Source organism: Pinus tabuliformis, chromosome 6 (assembly GCF_031772625.1).
Source record: "Pinus tabuliformis cultivar Carrire ecotype Pingquan chromosome 6, CPIR1, whole genome shotgun sequence".
Lineage (NCBI taxonomy): Eukaryota > Viridiplantae > Streptophyta > Pinopsida > Pinales > Pinaceae > Pinus > Pinus tabuliformis.
Window position 1 is genome coordinate 1320442899 of NC_142292.1, and position 18601 is coordinate 1320461499.

Consider the following 18601-nt stretch of genomic DNA (forward strand, 5'->3'; position numbering starts at 1 on the left):
TATGTTCATTCTACAAGTGTGAAGGCCATGTGTAGGTATGTCAGTCCCTATTAAAAACAAAATAAAATATTCTCCAAATAGAAAATCAATATTGGTTATAATTGAAAAGAAAAGAAAATATGCTAATCATATTTAGACATTATACTTTTCAAAAATATTTTAACACCTTATATCAACTTCATATATATCTATATGTACAAAAAATGTTAAAAGAAAATAATTTAATGTTATATAGAATAGAATATTCAATGTAAGTTATAAGTAAAATATTTTAATATGAATTAATATTGACATATATTTAAATATATATTAATAATAATAAAAACCATTTTAATGTGCACTGATAAAATGGCTCAATACACATGTTATGTAATCTCTATAACATTCAAAAATACAATTTAAACAATAAAAAAAATTACACATTTTTTTCACACTCTAAAATAAGTTTGCACCTAAAGAAATTTGTTCACTCTCCGCTGATGTTAGATTAGTGCATAAGATGGAACTATATTGCTTTTATCAAAATTACAATATAAAAATTTAAATTTAAAAAATATTTATCTGATGTTAGATTAGTGCATAAGATGGAACTATGTTGTTTTTATCAAAATTACAATATAAAAATTTGAATTTAAAAAATATTCACATCTAATGCCTACACATCAACTCTATATTGGGTTGTAGAGTGTGGCTCGGCACAATAATATTTGCAAATGTTCACAATTTATATTGGGTTGTAGAGTGTGTCTCTGCACAATAATCTTAGCAAATGTTCACAATTATTCTATTGTAAGATGAGTTTTTGGAAAAGAACCATGTTTTCATACATTAATTATTTTTATAATTAATAATAACAAATTAAAATAAAATTATAATTTAGTTAATTATCCCTATAGGTATGTCTATTTTGGAATAGGGCTTTAGCAATTTTAATTTAATTATCAATAATTATTAGGTGGATGGTATCACAAAATATTCTAGAATATTCCTAGTAGTATTCTGACTAGTATACACATATCAAAGGTTGAGATTTGTCTCCAAAGTTGTTATGCATTTTTTTCATTTAATTAAATTGATTAATTATAAAAATTGTCATATGAACCACTATCATATGAAGTAAATTATGGTTTTTTTGGCATGTGGTATTGATAAGCTATAGTATTGACCCATGGTATTGTAACCAAGCATATTTACAAATTAAGAATCTCCATAGTAAAGTGGAGCCAAATCTCCATACATAGTTAACAATCGTGTTCCATGTTTTTTTTTAATATATATCTGTTTAACTTATATTATAATTATTATGTATTTAATAATAATAATTTAATTAGTTTTTATGATTTTTTTAATTTTAAAAACCTGAGATATATCATATTTTTATATTTAATAATAATAATTTAATTAGTTTTTATAATAAAAAATTTAAGTTTAAAAACATATCATAAAGTAAGTGTGTTGATGCTTATTATATATTGATCTCTATGGGCATTCACCACCCATTTAATTTAGATGGTTGCGCTAATTATATGTTTATTTTTAATTTTGGCAATGTGAGATATATTATGAGGTAAGTGTTTTGATGTTTATTGATGGTTACCCACCATAACTCAATTCACTTCAATCTTAAAATGAAAGAAAAAAATACATGTAATTGAGCAATTATTATTTTATTTTATTTTATTTTATTGTTGAACCATAATTTTTTTATTTCATTTTATTTTTTTAATATGTGTGAGGCACAAGATCAAACTTAGTTATTTCCACTAAAACACCAAGAACATGAACAACACAATGCAAACATCCCTTCATTTTATTTTTGAACCACAATTTTTTTTTTTTTTTTTTTTATTTTTGTAATATGGGTGAGGCCCAAGATCGAACTTAGTTATATCCACTAAAACACCAAGAACATGAACAACCCAATGCAAACATCCCATAAGCCAATATACTAAGAGTCGAGATTCCACAAGGGTGGGGGAGCCTACTTCTTGAGCCTTATCACAATGGGCCAAGGATGTCTCCTCGTGGGATTTGAAACCAAGTGGAAGCAATAAGATCCAATTTCACCAACCACTAGGTCATCCCCACAAGGAGACCGCTAAATTGAACCATAATACATTGACATTTATTTCCCAATGTAAAGACGTAAATGAAGGTTAATGCTCTCACCACCTTTGATATTTGACCTTACCCTTTAGAGGTTCAATTAGTAAATGGTCCATAAACCCAAATAAATCTCTAATTAGATTGAACTAGAGTGCATTGTCTTATCCTCTTTAAAAGGTGTTGAAGCCTCGAAAATTTTTGCCTCAACATGGGAGAAAACCATCCGGTCCAGACCTTGGTTGGCAGCTCCTTTTCCGTTTGGAGTAGTGGCTCCGACTGGGGATAATGGTACCAGTTTCCCAATCTATTAATGCATTTTATTCTAATTTAAGAACTATCTAATTATAAATATACCCGGGATTAACTTGATGTATGCGATCTACAATAATTTCTGAAAGCAATTGATAATAAAGATCATTCAATTGTGATTAGAAGTGAATCTAGTTTAACAATAATCGTTTTGTATAAAAAGTTAGCCGAAACGATTGTGAAATATATATCGCATAAAGGGTTATTCATATATTCAGCATAAAATAAATATCATCATCATACAGAAGTGAAATAACGATAATCAAAATTCAAACTTTCATACATAAACAATTCGAAAAGAAATGATTGCTTAATACATAAGTAAAAAAGATTACGAGATAAAACTACCATTTATAATACGTCCTACTCATGTGTTTCAGCAATATTGATTTATCTTCAATCCATTCAACATCATCTAAGAGTACAAAAGTGCAATTTCAGTAGAAGATGCTAAATCAGATAAAAATAAATCATGTTCCATATATTTCACCAGAACTTCCTCAAAGGAACAGAAGTGCATGTTTTGAAGAGAGTTTCTAATAAAATTATGGACCCCTCTCTAAATGCATGAGAGGGGTTTAAATACTAAAACTATAAAACTAAAAATAGATTATTACAAAAATAGTTGAGGAGGCTTAAACGACCTGCCTCAATTTGTGCAAAAAATAAAATCAAAATGGAAATAAACAAGGTGAATAACTATCCTGCATTTGATCCTTCAGATCGCAAATATCCATCATGGGCTTTAGTTGTGTTGGTTGGCCAACTTCAGCTTTCAACTATCCAGCGAATACGGCATCGGTCAGTCCTGGCACCATTTTCTTGGTGCGAATACAACATCACAGGGTCATCCATTGGCTGTGAGGCTTGACCAAATGTTGCCAATATGCCTCCTAGTCTAACCTGAACATTTTCCTTATCACTTCTACCTTTTCTTCCACTACATGTTTCCATTGTTTTTTGAGCTGTTTCGCGTTAGGAAGGAAACCTAGAATGGGTTATGCCACAATATTGGCACCATGCACATTCTCGTTGATATTTTCTATGACACCATTTGTTGATGCCGCCGCATCCACTCTTTCCTTGCCTGCTTCTTTAAGCCGAGAATCCCAGCTCGCAAATAAAATTCTTTATGCGATTCTTCTAGCTTGGATAGGTCCGCTTTTCTCCCATCCTCTGTATTTTTCCAGACGATGAAATCGGAGACTTTTTTAAAGATCTCATCATATTCAAGTCACATTTCTACGACTTGACTTGTTAGTTTATCGCTTGTTTCTTAATAGGATTTCCAATGTGAAATCTTCTAGCACAACAATTCTTTCTGATGCATCAGCTAGGAGTTAAGACCGAGTTCTTCGGTAACAAACTAATCAATTTTTGGATCGTATTTATGTAAATCAGTTATTTCCTATACATGTGCTTCCTTCTCGGCTAAGCTGGTTCGATGTTCTATTTGCATCTATTCAAATACCTGTTGAAGCTTAGCCAACTTTATCTCTACTTGCTAGTCGGATGTGACTTGTTGTAGTTGTTGCTCAAGCAATGTTATTTTATTCTCTTTTTCTCTAAGAAAAATTTGGATTTATGTTGGTTTGTTTATGGTCGATGTAGCATAAGCACCTGCAAACTATGAGTCTCATGAGGTTGGCAGATGGATCAACAGGCGAGTCCTTCCATAGAACATCCATTGGTTCATTTTCAAGGGTTGTAGCAGCTATAAAGTCCAATTTCCTTATGTTGTGGGCTATAAAATACATCCAGAGAGGGTATTTCTTCAATTCTCAAAATTATTTCGGAAGTATGGGTAACAAGGATGTGCTCTACCTCTCGCGTATTTGAATTTTCTTCCACTGTAATTTCCAAGGCTATTTTCTGTTGTGGAGTTTGCAACTCTGGCATCTGTTCCTCTACATTGACACTTTTATTAAAATTGTCCCACTCTTCCTCTAAGTCAATTACCATGGGTTTTATTGGTTGTGCAGAGGTAGCAGGGATTTTAACCTGCTTTCTAGTTGAAGCTTCTTTAGCTATCTTCTGTGTAGATTGGGCTATTCCCTCACTGATTCCATGCTTCTGCTTTTCCCATTTTGTGATGACTATTGTGGTTCCACGATAGATTTCACTTGAGATTCTGCTCCACAATCAGACTTGGAATTTTCTTTGGATTCACCTTCTATAGTCACACTAGGAGTAGGCACCCTTATTGGTTCAACCAATAATTGGTCCAATGGGATTGTTGCTAGCCTTCTTTCTCTGTAACTATAAAAATTTTCCAGGTCTTCACGGTCAATAAGTAGTTGTGCCATATTCTTCACCTCTGTGAAGGTGTTCTCTACAAAAATATGTCATCAAAAACATCCTCCTCATTACTGAATACTTTTATTTTCACCAGAGTGGTGAAATACTTGATAGTGTTGAACGGGTCATATTGTCGTCCAGGGAATTTAGGTAATTGTAGAGATAGCATGTTATCTACTTCTTTGAATGCATTCCCTAGGTAGTGTAATGCAAATTCTCTGTATTGTATAGGGAATGTAGGCCAAATGGCCTTTTTTTATTCTTTCAATGTCTTGCTCATTCCTCCCTCACTAGTAGTTTGATAGGCTATCTCTCTAGCCATTAATTTATCTGAAACATAGTATGGGAGGACATGGGGGGAGGTGATGCTGCCAAAAACTCTGATATATGTAAATTTTTCCTCCCCAAACCATCTGACCACCGGGAGGATGTTAACTTCAGCTTCTTGGGAAAACCTGGGGGCATCTCGATTATAAAGACGCTTGTGAACAGGGAGCATAACTCCTTGGCAAATCTTGAAAAGATGTGGTCAAAACGAGATTCCCACATGTCCTTATGGTACATGTGAATAGGGAGTGGATTTTGGACAACCCATTTCCACCCCATGATAGGGAATTTTGAACTAAAACAAATAGCATCCATAACATAGGCGCTCATAAAAAATGGATGGTAAACCCTTGACACAACACTTCATTTCCTTCTATACTCGATAATTGTTTTTGCTAAATTGTCTGACAAAATTTGTGCCCAATTCATTATAGTTGCATTAATAGCTACATCTATTAACGACAACCACTCTCAGGAGAACTTAGTACTATCAGGTCTACCAAACAGTATACATAACATAGCTTCTACAAAACTATAAGGGGGACAAACAAACGAAGCAGTGTACATACCATTTTTGTCTTTCTTGATTTTCTATTCATTATTCGACCAGGCGTGGGTGCAGTCCGCTCGGTCATCATTCTTTTTAGCAAACTTCTCTACAAATTTCTTGTTGTAGATGACTTGGGGCTCTGGTAGGTGGTACATAAGTGTAGGTTATCTAGGGTAAAAGACCCCATAACCTCTTGGCTCCTTATCTTGAATTCTCTGTCTGAGATGTCGACTTCATTGATGACCCATTTTACCATATCGGTATAAGGGATTATCTTCGGTCGAGCAGCTATGTGGTGCAAAAATGAGCATGCTGTCTCCAGCATGGAAGCATCTGAGGAATCACGTTCGTCAACTGTAACTTTTGTTTCCATAATCCTCGGTTGTTCTTCCTCCAGTATGTTATACATAGCTTCCCATGTAGAGGTTCCTCCCTCTCTGTTGCATGTGGTATCCATGAATAGGGGAGTCATCTATGTCTTCTCAGAGGTGACAACCTTGCCTTTCTTCACCATTGTTCTCAACGCTTTTCTCTACAGGTTTTTCCTAAAAATGGAGAACAATAGCTATCAGATACACAAAGATGAACGTAAAAATGAAATAATGCAGATAGCTTGTAAAGGTGGTAAAAAGAGTTTTATTTGAACGCATGTAAGAAGATATCATATCAAGCTAAATGGATTTTCACACATAAATGTAGTTATTTCCCACTAAATGCCCACTAATGATTCCTTATCCCTTAGCTTTAATGCTCATAAATGTTTGTATCATAAAACAGGACGAAAGCTTCTAGGGTGGCAAGCCATTGTACTGCGATAATAGATATTGTGTGATTTGCGAAGTAATATCACAGATCGCAATATGTCCCTATTACCTTTCTTATCTCCCACTTTGTTTCTTCGAGATGCGATATGCAAGCTGTTCTTTAGTTGTTTAAAAACATAGCTATTTGCTAGGTGTATCCTATGTAAAATAACTAACGAACTCAAAACATTTACTCATAATAATTTAAGATGTGGGTCCAAGTGCTAATCGCATTTTGCAATATCAACTGGTGGTAAGTACAAGGGGTTTGTTTGAATGCCCGAAATGTGATTCGATAAAGGTCACAATGCCATCACAATTTCGCATCTCACATATTTTGTGATATAGTGTTAAAATCGGGTCCTTCACACATGGTGATATGCGATGCGAGACTTAAGCCTAAAAAATCCTAAGGTCTTGTTGTGGTCAGCAACAACCCCCCTTCTTATTTAGTGTTATTCCTAATACTAAATAAGTGGGGATCCTTAGTCAAAAATTTAAAAAACCAAAAAGCCTAAGTTTTATGATAAAGTAGAATCTTTCCTTAAGAAAAATCGCATCGCAAAATGGATAACAGGATACCTCCTTACAGGCAGAAGTCCAAGATTGTGAGATCGTGATGCAAAACTACACATTAAGAAAAGATTTATCGCATCGCATGTCTAAAAAATCACTTACGCTGAAAAACTTTAAACTACCGATATGCGATGGCGCATATCGCAAATTGCATTTCGCAAAAAACAGATTAACGAATGATTGACATATATTGTGCTCCAGCGATTTGCGATATAGCGATATAGTGATGTCGTGATTCTACGATTTTGCGATATAGCGATATAGCAACCTTGCGATGTTGCGATTTTTCGATCTGCGATATTGCGAAGCAAATCGCAAAATCTCTTCGTCGCAGATCTTTCGGGCTCATTGTTCGAAAAAGTATTTTCCATAAACCGAGACCTGGTTATGCACTTTAATGCTAATTAATGAGTTAGTTGCCAGTCATTAATGAAATATGGTTTTGTACTTATCAAAGAGCCATTTCACGTAAGGTGGTATATTTTATATATCTTCGGCATTTAAAACTTTCCCATCACCTTTCCTTATCATTATTCTCACTTCACTTGTAAATTGTAGGAACAGAGAACAGAGAAATATACAAAGAAATATACAGGATATTATGGGAAAGAAAGACAAAGCCCTGAGCTCTAAAGAGAAATAAATGGCGCCCTTGTATACAGACACCACCTGTAACAAAGACGTTGGTATGCTACTTGGGAAGGCATGTATAGTCTACTTGAGGAAGAGAATCCTAAAGTGATGGAGGTTGTGGCTACTGCTGTCTCACATGGTTCTTCTGAGGCATCCATTACAGAGCTAGTTTATTCGTTTTTGCACATGATAGCGGCGAGGCCCAAAATTCTTCCATACACGGACATGATTAAATGGATACTGGACAGCGCTGATATCAAAAATAGACAGTTTAAGACTCAGGGTAAAGAGCTTATGGAATCATTATTTTCACAAAATTTGAGCTTTATATCCGCTAAAAGAAAACGCTCAAAAGGAAAAAACACACCAAGGAAGCCCGAATCAAGAAACGGAGGCGCTAATCACACATCGCTGGGCAAAACTTCTTGAAAAGGAAAGCTTCTAATTGCTTAGTCACATGTAAGCCCAGAAATTTGTAAAAAGAACGCTAGAGGTTAAATAAAAAGTAAAACTTGAATCCTAAAACCAGTAGTAATTGTCTGAAACATCTTAAATATGGTATGTACATATGAAGAGCAATTGTAGACAGGTTGGAGACAGAAGGCTCAAGAAAAGGCAAAATCAATCAAAAGATTAACTAAGTTGAATTGGGATTCTTACTGGGCGTATTTGGTAAAGCCACACAGCCAGTGTATGACTCTCAAGTGTATCATCAATTCTGCCAAGAAGATGGTGCCAACTCTTACCGATTCTTTTTTCACAGCACAGCTAAAATCATAAGTCGACCAGCCGACTCTTCTCAAACAAATGCTGAACGCGTGCGATTTCAAGGAGCAGATACAGAAATAATTAGTTAGTAGTTTTAATTCTAGATTCAGTTTTAGTTTTAATTTTTCTTTATTTTTGCCTGAAATGAGGACGGCCATTTAAACTGCATCCTACATTTTTGTAATAAGTTGTTTTTAGATTTAGTTAGTAGTATTTAAACCCTTCTCATGCATTTAGAGAAGGGTCCTGAAATTTATCAAAAACTTATCCCCAGAACATGCACTTTTGTACCCTCTGAGGAGGTTTTGATGAATGAATGGAACGGGATTTATTGATATCTGTATTTAATATCTACTACTAATGTTGCACTTCTGTACTCTTAGTGGATGTTGGATTAAGAAGAGATAAATCATTATCGCTTGAAGCTCATGAGTAGAACTAGTTATAAATGGTACTTCTATCTCTTAACTATTTCTGCCTTTGCGTTAAAAGTGATATTCATGTTTAGTTGTTTATATATTGATGCGTGAATGCTTGAGTTATCATTTGGCACTTCTGTACGGTGATAGCTATTTATTTATGCTTAATGTATGAGTATCTTATTATGCGATATGTTTTTCACAACTGTTTCATCTAACTTTTTATACGAAGTGGTTCATCTTTATTGAATTCTTTTCTCATAACAGTTGAATGGTCTTTATTACCTATTGTTATCTGAAATCATTTTAGATCGCATAACATAAGGATTACACCCCGGGTTAATGTAGACTTAGATATTTCTGCTTATTAGAACTATTTGCATGTTATTAGATTAGAGTTAGAATTAGAGCATCTCACTTAGGAACTTTTAGAAAGGAAATATCAATTCTTCACACACACACACATGAATTGGGAAACTGGTCCCATATCCTCAGTCGGACCCACTATACCAAACAAAAAAGGAGTTGTTAACCAAGGTCCGGACCGGGTGGGTATCCCCCCTTGTTGTAGACCCAATTTTCGAGGCTTCAACATATTTGGCGCTAGAAGGAGGGCCTCTAACTGTGAATGGAAAGTAAGTCTAAATCTAAATACCATTCTGAGAGTAAATCACCCTCACCATCTCCCCCGACTTCTCCATCGCATTTAGAATTTCCAAATTTAGAGCTAGAAGTCGAAAGAACAACAGTCGCTGCTACAAACCCTGACATTTCAGAACAATCTACTATTGAACCTCCTGAAGTTGAATCTTTGATTCACAAACTTCAGCGATTTTCTATATCTCCTCAAAGATCTGATAAATCTCAAGGCAGCGTGACTTCACAATATAACCCTGCTCATCCTCTTACCAGATTAAAGAGCGAAAAATTTGGCGTTCAGCCAACCGAGTTACCTCTACCCACAAGGAAGAGAGAAAGGAAATCTCCTAAAGGGTCTGATAGCGAGACTCTTTCATCATCATCATCCATCTCAACCTCTCCACCACGAAGTCAACCAACCACTCCTCCACTTCAAATCATTTTATCAATCCACCAGTACTCCCACATCTCCTTCTCAATCATCTGCAGTCGTAATATCCTCATCTTCTCAACCGCAGGGATCATCTTCTACACTTTCCTCTGTTAATATATCAGAGATGGCCCAATCTCCATGGAATAACCCAGGGGTAGTCTTAATGTCTGCACCCTTAAGTCAGCTACCGGCCCATCCTGAAAAATGGCTGCCTAAGTTTAATCCTGAGGCAGGCATGCTAGAGGAAGAACATATAAATAAATTTATGCTATCCATAAATCTCAATGGAGTTACCAACGAAGATGTTTTCATCCGAATTTTCCCTTATACTCTACAAGGAGCAGCCGGATCATGGTATTTTTCATTACCATCTGGATCTATTACTAGTTGGGAGATTTTCCAAGAACAATTCCTGACTAAGTTCAGTGATGATAGGTCTACGGTGATATTGATCAACGACATGTCTAATCTTAGGTCCAAGTCAAAATAACCTATCAAAGATTTCAATTCACGTTTCAATAAACTCTTAAACAAAATTCCTACTGCTTCCGAGCCTAGCGAAGAAGTGCGAAGTGAATGGTACATCACTGCTTTACCATCAAACATAGCAATCTTTGTTGATAGGGCTAACAAAACAACTTTAGTCGAAAATATGAAAGAAGCAATAGCAGTAGAGAAATGTATTACATCCTTAGAAAAGAAAAACGTGTTAGAAGAATGAAAATCCAAGAAGGTTACTTTCAAGGAAGACCCCAAGAAAAAACAATCGAAAGATCTGTTCGATTTAGAAGGATTGCAAAAAGTTTTGAAAACCATGTCTAACGAGATGGTCGACATTAAGAAACAAGTGGCAGAAACTTCTTCTAAAAAGCCATACAGACCTTTTAAAAGAAACCCTTCGACTGATTCCAAACCCCCTAATGCTATTACAAGTGTTGAATCCGAAGAAGAAGAAGAGGAAATTGCTACTGAAGAACATACCGATGAAGAAGAAGTTGTAGAGTTACAAGGTATGTGGGATTTCATCCTCCCAGATGAAGAGGATCAAGAGGCATCCCCGATTAATACTCGTACTAGAAATCAACTTGATCCTCCTCAACCTACACCTAAGCCAAAGAGCATAAGCTCGATGACTAAGGATAAAGTTGCAACCAAGAAAACGACACCTAAAGCGACTCAAACCATCCCAGTCCAAACAGACCCATCAACTCCATCTAAAACGTTGATCGTTTCAGATGAAATGGAGTATAATATCATAGAAGACATGAAAAATACTAGGGTCAATATCACTTTTTATGAATTGAGCAAGTTAAAACACCAGCAAAAGATACTTTTGAAAGAATTACATGTTGTACCAGTTGCACCTTTGCCCGCTGTTGTAATCTCTCAAGCTTCCCGTGATATGGGAAGACCTCCAACTAATGCGATTAATAAAGTTGATCCAAATTATATCGCATTAATTGGAGGAAGATCGAGATCTCATACTCCCCCATTTCTTCTTACTTATGAAATTTTCAATAAAAATTTGCATAATTGATTAGTGGATTCTGGAGCTTCATCGAATATTTTACCAAAGTCAATATGTGCAAAATTGAACGTTCAACCACAAAAATCCGTTGTGCGCATAGTTCAATTAGATCGATCGCAAGTTGAAGTGATTGGCGAATTAAATCAGGTTACCATAAGGTTGTCATCCAACCCAAAGGTATGTCAAGTTATCGACATTTTAATTGCTGATATTCCAGAATTTTATGGCTTAATTCTTAGCAGAGATTGGTCAGAAAAACTTCATGGATACTTTGCAACCGAGTGGTCACAAATGTGGCTCCCTTACAATGGTAAACCAAGTCAAATAAAAGTTGAGCGCGAAAGACATCACAAATACATAGTAACAAAACTGGAGGGAGAAAATGAACCAGTAGCATACAGAAATAACATCATTGGAAACTACTCAGTAGATTCTTTCCTAGGAAATTTTAATGCTCATACTTCACCTTACTTAGAACATTTTGTTTTATCTCAAGTAGAAAATTTCTCTCAAACAGATAGTTCTAAATGTATTAAGTTTATAGATAGTCCTATAAATAAATCTTTATTTTGGAAATTATTTTTTGACAGTTCTAAGTCTAATGAAGGAGCAGGAGCAGGATGCATGTTAATAAGTCCAGAGGGAGATAAAACTATGCTAACTTGCAGACTCGAATTTGATTGCACCAACAATACCGCAGAATACAAGGCTTTAGTCCAAGGGTTATACAAAGCAATCGGATTAGATGTCAAATATCTTCAAGTTTTCGGAGATTCTGAAATTGTAATCAAACAGGTACATAATACTATACATTGTTTATCAGGTCATTTAAAACATTACCAATCTTTAGTTCAAGATCTGACTAAACACTTTATATCATTTAATATTTCATCAATTCCCAGACTCCAGAATGCTAGTGCAGACCTCTTAGCTAACATAGCTTCCAAGCTCATTCCTTCAGAAGATTTTAGCCCTGATCGATTTTCAATTGAATTCATTTTTAGACCATCTATTCTGATAGCATTACCAATTGGAGGATTTTCAATGACGATCCTGATATCGTGAGTTTCCTCACATCTGAAGGATCCTAAACCAATCAAATAATTGACGAAGACCAACATGACCAACAATTGCAACAAGATAGCACTAACAATGCCATACCTAAGTCAGTAGTCAAGTTAGAAGACCTTTATGATTTGAAAGATCGGTTTAAAAGATCTACCAATTCAAAACTCCAAAGTTCAACTTTGAACTATGAATTAGTAAATCTAGCAACTGATACCAAACCACAGAATATCAATCTAGGCCTTGGTCTAGCTCCTGAAGAAAAATTAGTGTATATTCGTCTCTTGAGACAATACAAAAGTGTCTTTGCTTGGAATTACGATGAGCTCAAAAAATACAACACCTCCATCATCCAACATACTATTCCAATGACAGACGATGAAAAACCTGTCCAACAAAAGTTGAGAAAGATCCATCCCGATCTAGAAAACCAGATCAAATCTGAACTCAATAAATTATTGAAAGCCAAAATATTTTTTCCTGTTCGACATTCCAAAAGGGTTTCCAATATGGTCCCTATTAGAAAGAAAAACGGAGACATTAGAATCTGCATTGACTTTTGAAATCTTAACAAAGCCTACCAAAAGGATAATTTTCCTTTGCCTCCCATGGAGCAAATACTCTAGCCAGTCGCGGGGTCAGAATTAATGTCATTCTTGGATGGATTCTCAGGATACAATCAAGTGTTGGTACATTTCGATGATCAATTAAAAACCACATTCAGAACTAAATGGGGCACATACGCATATCAAAAGATGCCATTTGGTCTGATTAACACTGGTGCCACATTTCAGAGAGCCATGGACATCGCATTCAAGGGGTTCGTTAATAAATCAGTGGTAATCTATTTGGATGATATAATTGTATATTCCAAAAAACAAAACAATCATCTTAGAGATTTAAAAAAAATCTTCCAACGTTGTCAAAGGCATGGAATTTCACTTAACTCGAAAAAATCCTTTTCGCATTAAGTGAAGGAAAACTTCTCGGATTCATAGTGTCAAAATCTGAAATTCACATTGATCCTAACAGAATCAAGGAGATTTCCACAATACCCCTACCTCACAACAAGAAAGCCGTGCAATATTTTCTTGGCCAAATTAGCTTTGTAAAGAGATTTGTTCCAGATTTTTCAAGAATCGTGTCTCCTTTACAATTAATGATTAAAAAGAACTCAAACTTTAAATGGGACCAAAATGAACATGAGGCATTCAATCTGATCAAACAAGCAATTGTTAATGCTCCATCTTTAGCAACTCCAAATTTTTCCGATCCTTTTATTTTATATACATTTTCCTCTGATAGATCATATGCTGTGATACTCACTCAAGAAAATCAAGAAAAGGCAGAAGCCACAATTGCTTTTTTCAGTTCCAATTTACAAGGGGCTGAGTTAAATTATTGAGATGTGGAGAAACAAGCTTATGTTGTTTTCAAAGCAATTAAATATTTCAGACCTTTTTTACTCAAAACACATATAAAAATCATAGTACCATTTCCAGCGATAAGAAATCTTCTAGTACAAAAGGATGTGGGTGAGAAAAGAGCCAATTGGGTTATTGCCTTACAGGAATATGACGTAGAAATCAAACCAGCAAGTATTGTAAAAGGTCAAGGCTTTTGCAAAATGCTGGCCGGAGCATCGCTTATGTCCGAAACTCCATCTTCAGAAATACAAATGTACGAGGTAAGCCTAAATGATGTTGAGTCATTATACACTGATATCATTTATTATCTAAAGAATGGATATGCTCCTTCAAACCTCGATCATACCAAGAAAAGAGCTCTAAGGTTGAAAGCCAAACAATATCAGCTCATGAACGATGTTCTTTTTAGAATAAATTATGATTCTGTTCTCCTTAGATGTCTTGAGAAATCTGAAGCTGAAAAATTCTTGCAGGAACTCCACGATGGGCCAGCAGGCAGACACTATGCTAGAGACGCTACTGCTCATAAAATCTTACACGTAGGCTATTACTAGCCACATTATTCAAAGACTCACATAACTACGTGAGGAAATTTCAAGTCTGTCAAACCGTTGTTGGGAGACAAAAGAAACCATCCTTGCCACTACAACCAGTTAACATTGAGTAGCCTTTTGATCAGTGGGGATTGGACATAATAGGTGAGATCGTTCCTCACTCTTCTAAATAGCATAGATATATCCTTACAGCAACAGATTACTTTACCAAATGGGTAGAAGCAGTTAGACTCAAGACGGCTAATGCTGAAAATATCATCGAGTTCATAGATCAGTTCATAATCACCAGGTTTGGGTTGCCTTCTGCTTTAATGTTTGATAATGCATCATATTTTTCTGGTAATGAAATGACTAAATTTGCACTCAAAAGGGGTTTCAAGCTTAAATACTCCACCAATTACTATCCACAGGGGAATGGACTAGCTGAATCTACAAATAAAAACTTAATCAGAATTATTAAGCGAACCATTGACCAAAATCATAAAAATTGGCATAAATATTTAATATATGCTTTATGGGCAGGTCGAATAACGCAAAAAGCCTCGATTGGCACTTCCCCCTTCAATCTAGTTTATGGGAAAGAAGTGGTTCTTCCAACTCATTTGGCAATTCCCTCTTTATCCTTGGTTCAATATATTGATGAAGCACAAACTTCTTCCTTACAACTAAGGCAGCTGGAAATAATTAAGTTAGAAGAACAACGAGAACAGGCCAAGATAACTCACGCTCATCATCAAGCATTAGTAAAAGCCTCTTTTGATTCAAACATGATATCTAGAAAAGACTTTCAGATGGGAGATCTAGTTTTAAAATGGGACAAGGCCCATGAAGAAAAAGGGAAACATACAAAATTTCAAAGAATGTGGCTTGCCCTTCTCAAATCATAGAAGTCATAGGTCTGTCCACTTTTATGTTACAGGATTTAACAGGAAAAAGAGATTCTTTACCTATTAACAGACAGATCTGTTATCACTCAGGTTGTCCCTTTTGACTCCCAAAGGGATACGGCCGAGGTAACCACAAACCAATCTTTGGACTGCAAGTCCTAGCCTACCTGTAGTAAGAGAGGGCTCTCTCTTTAGGATTTAGCTTTGTTTAAGGGATGATTTTAGGCTAGATATGATGCACATGGGTTTTGTTTGAGTTTGGTGGGATGGTTGATCTATTCAAGCAGAGTTGGCATACAAAGTGTAAGAAGTTCAAACCATTGGGCATGGAGTCAATGAATGTGAACTGAAGGGCGCGTTTTCCTTGGCAGAAGAGGGGAATATGGAGCAGGATAGCTACGCATGGCACAATGATTAAATGCTGGAACAAGGATGAAATGGAGGTTAGGGGATGAGAGGCAATTAAGGATCTCTCATCCAGCCAAAGAGGGAAAGTGGATGAAGACTATATAGGAGCAATGAAGGATTCCTAAACAGCATTCAGAAATGAGAAATAGCTTAAACATGATCAATTAAGTATGCATATTTATCACTAATTCAGAGGAAAACATAGAAAAGTTACAAGAATTGAGCACAGAGGGCATGAAAGCCAGCTCTGAACTATTCCTTCTTCCTGCAACTTAGATTATCATATACAGATGATACAGATACATATAAACTAATAAACAGAGGGAGGAAAGACTTATTGAACCATGAGAAAGCACATGAATTCCACATCAAAGCTCTTCAGCCATTGAAAGCACAACCAGCCAGTTCAGATGCAAATATTCCAGCAATCTTTGATTACAGAAGTTCTTAAGCTTATAGCGCAAGTCTGGAATGAGAAATACAACCAACCAACCCTTTAAACTATCCAGAGGGTGGTATAAATAGAGAAAATATCTACAAAATATCTACAACAGCAGATCTGATAGCAGATCTGGAGAAATGAATGCTTCTAACCTAACATTTATTGCAAATAAATGAAAGAATGCCTATCTACCAGCTGCACAGGGACTGCAGCCATAAGAATGAATAAATTATTGGTCTTTTGAGCAATGCGCTGGCACTTCTGCAATAACTGTGCCTTGGGACTTGTTGCGTTGCTCATATGCGTCTTTGTACACTGTCTCTGCAAAATCTAGGCTTTAAACACTTGAATTGCCCCTTTAGGCGGTTCTGCTGCTACCAAGTGGCTTTAATGCTCATAACTGTGATCTGGTGGGCTTTGATGGCTCTGAGCTGCTTTATTGACTTTGATGGGGGCCTCTTTAATGTTCTGCTGCTTCGGGCTGCTGATATTTTGATCTGATACTGTTTGTCGCTTCCTCTGATACACTTTGACACTCAATCAGGCCACTTTCTCTCTCTGATACTCTTTAACTGTCTAATCGCCCCTTTATCTGCCAATTTAATGCAAGAATAACTATTGCAAATGCTTCCGTGGCCTTGGGATGCTATCGGCGCTTGGTCGATCAAAATGATGCTTAAATCTTCAAAAAATGCTGTGAAACGGAGGAGAAATGCATTCTAATAGATTGCTGAGGCAAAACCATGCATTTGGATGTATTATGGGCATGAAGCAATTTCAAAATAGTCAAGGAAAGCATCGTTCCTTTGCAGTTGTGGCGGGCGGGAGCGCTGTATAAACAAAACTTTAACAAATGCCCCTTTCCTTATAATGCGCGAATGCTTAAAAAACATGAATTTTCATTGAAAATTGGCACTGCCGCAACACTGTGCATTCTATTAAATCATGGCCGTTGGATCGCAAGAAGGCAGATCCAACGACTGGCGCTAAATCGGCGATCGGCGGATCCCAAACCATAATGCCTCCAATGAGCGATGAACCCCGCGGACCCGAAATGCATTATAGGCTCCCTTTTGATTTATATCGGGTCCGGCCCATCGGTGAACTCTTATCAATGGATTTGAACGAAAATGGGTCATCGGACCCGAAATCCCTTTCAACTGCTCTTTATAATTTATTGGATCCGGATATCGGGCGCACAGTACCAATCTTTGCGGACTCGAAATGCTTATAGGCTCTTTCTTTATGGAGATCGAGTCCAGCCCATCAGCAAGCCCAACTCGGCGGATTTTAATAAAAATGATAAGCGGACCTGAAACCCATTCAAACTGGATTTATATACCATTTCGGCTCCGGCCCGTCGGGAGCCTTCTTTTCGCTGCACTAGGGGCCCTTACGGACCCGAAATCTTTATAAGCCGCACCTTATATCCTTTCGGCTCCGCTGGTCGGAGCCATATACATGGGGTGATGCGATTAAATATGGGCCGTTGATCTGAGGGCCAAATGGACGGCGGAGATTAAGTCGGCATTTCGCTATCGGAGGAGAGCATGGGGCGAGACTTCATTTTGTTGCGATCGTCGAAATGGGGGTTGCGACTTAATACGGGCCGTCGGATCTGAGGCTTGATCGGACGGCCGCGATATGTATAATGCGATAAAGGGGAGATATGATAAGGGGGGCCTCCGATAGCGATATCGCATCGGAGGAGAGGGAAATGGTGTTATATATATATGCAGCCAACACTGTTAGCACCTCCAACAGCGATATCGCGTCGGAGGGAGGGGATTCAGATCGGAGGAGGGTTTAGGCCTATAAAAAAGGGGTTCATGCCTTGGGAAAGGTAAAACAAGGCCCAAAGATGGATTTTTATACATATGAAGGGAAACTATGCAAAGGAATGAGTCCTTATGCATTTGGGAGATGGTTAGAGGGGGTATTGAGGGCTCTTGCTAAGTTTCAAATAAACTTAGCAATTCCCGAGGATGTATATGGTTAACTTTCAACCAGGGGGAGGGGATAAGTATATAGGGGAGTAATATACATATTTTTAGTAGGGGAAGGGGAAATAGATAGGGAGCTACATAGTAAAGTTAGTAGTTAATATGACAATGATGAGATAAAGCACTAAGTATGATGTCTTAGGCTATCAAATGGGGGAAAATGACTAATAGAAGAAGTGTGAACATTCCTTGAGTGAAGCAGATCTTCACTAAGGCAAATGATATGGAGAATGATGAAACTAAGAGGTATCAAGCAGATCTTTACCTCTTTAGAGGAAGTTAGTGAGTGACTTGGGGAAAAAGGAAGAAGGGGAGTTATACATGCCTCGCTTGAAGTCCTCCAACTGAAAAACTGCCTCAAACCAAAAAATGGATTGCTTATCAAAATTGGAACACAGCAGTGGCAGTGAGACTAGCACACTCTCA